Here is a 2,042-nt window from a genome sequence, read left to right as displayed (position 1 = left end):
GAGCAGACATTCTTCTGGTTACTCAGCTAGTTAACAAGTTAGAGGACTAGTTAACTGGTTAATCAACTAGTCATCTGCTTACTAGGATAGGTAATTGGTTAAGCAACTGGTTAACTGTGAGTCTCTTTATCTCATAGAAGAAAGAATGATTTTTTTAAAAAATAGGGAATAGGCATCCTTACCTAGCTCCTGATTTAGTGAGGAAACATTCAGTTTGATGTTAGATGTTAGGTTTTTTCCCTTTAGTTTTTGCTACAGGGCCCATGCACTTTCCAGAGAGAGATAGAGACAGGGAGAAAGAGAGAGAAAGTGAGAAATGACCACACTGTAATTCCTTTACCTCCAGTCTCCTCTCAGGATTTTGGGCATGCATGCTACGTGTCCAAGCATGATTTTCAAACGACTGCATCTGAGACTTGAACTGTGATGTTGGCCATGTGGGATCAAGTGCCTTAACCTCCAAGCCACCTGCTGGCCTCAGATTATTTGTGTGAGAGTTTAAGTTTGTTTAATTCTTCTGCATCATATATATATATATATATATATTTACTTTTTTAGTGTTATTTTTGCTATAGGGCACACTAGCTCATGGGAAAGACAGGGAGAGATAGAGAGACAAAAAACGAGAAATCACCTGCCAAGGGGGATGGCCATGCCACAATCCCTTCTCCTCCATTCTCCTCCTGGGATTTTGGGCACACACATACCCACACCTGGCGTGAGTTTCAAGCCTCTAGGATTGAGACTCAAACCACAGCAGCCATGTGGGAGTCCAGCAATGTAACCATTACACCATCTGTTGGTCCCTGTCTTTAATTTTTTTCTTTTTTAAAGAATTATTTTATTGAACTTTATTAACTTAAATTTGACCAGAGAGGGACAAAGTGAGCGAGAGAAAGAGAAAGTGAAAACGCAAGCTGCCAGGTCCAGGACTCAAACCATGGTCGGTCATGTGGGAGTCCAGTCCCCTTAACCACCATGCCACCTGCTGACCCCACTGCCCTTAAATTTTTTTAACTTATTTTTATTCATTATAGAGAGCACACATGAGCACAAGAGAGAGCAAGAGAAAGAGAGAAGTACCCCTAGTGCTTTATGTGGCAGTGCAGCCCCCGTCTCAACCAGCCCCAATCGTGGGCACACTTCCATGTTCAGGGAGGTCCTGGAATACAAGCTGAGGACCTTCCTTTGTGGACTCAGCTATGGCACTGCTGTGTCGCTATCTGGCTCTCTCTTCTCCTTCTGAAACCCTGACACTAATGGCTCTTTCTTTTTTCTTCTCTGTTTTCTCTTTACAGATTTGGTCATTTCTATTATCTGTCATCTCAGTGTTTTTTCATTCCGTGAAAATGGTCTTTTTTCATTCAGTTTGAGAACTTCCTGTTTTTTGGCATGATGACGGCATTTGGTTGAAATCTAGACATTTTTGTGTTATGTTATGAAACTCCGGATGTTATTTAAACATTTTGTTTTAATTAGCTTTTTTTTTTTTTTTTTTTTTTCACAAATCTGGCCAGGTAAGCCAGGGCAAAGGGTGGCTTATTGCATTACTAGGACTTACAGTACTATATAAAAGCGGTACCGGTTCCCATTTGATGCCTGTAGGAGGAGGTATTCTTTTTTACTAATGGCTAAAGGTGTGGCACTACAGAGGATGGAGAGTGGGGGGAGGGTGGGGGTGGAGGGAATAGCCTTGATACCTCTGGGTCATGGCGAAAATCCTAACTCTCCACTAGGCTCCCTGTGACACCATCTCAGCAAGGAGGATGAGAGACACTTCTTTTCTATTAAGTAGGGCATGGAAATCCAGGTCCCTCCTGTCGCCTTCACAAGCAGGTGGGAGGAAGTATTTTACTGGCTGGCCCAGAAGCCCATCTTAGCTCCCTGCTGGGTCTTCTCTCCCACCACTCTGGTGGCGGTTGTTGGGGTGCGTACTTCACTGCAGCCTCAGGAAGCCGCTGGGCCATTGTTGGTGTGGTGTAGGTGGGGCCAATTCTGTTTCACTAGTTTTAACGTCTTTCTTGGTCCTTTGTCTAGAGACA

This window comes from Tupaia chinensis, unplaced genomic scaffold (genome assembly GCF_000334495.1).
Source record: "Tupaia chinensis unplaced genomic scaffold, TupChi_1.0 Scaffold143574_1, whole genome shotgun sequence".
Classification (NCBI taxonomy): Eukaryota; Metazoa; Chordata; class Mammalia; order Scandentia; family Tupaiidae; genus Tupaia; species Tupaia belangeri.
This window is presented reverse-complemented; position numbering follows the sequence as displayed.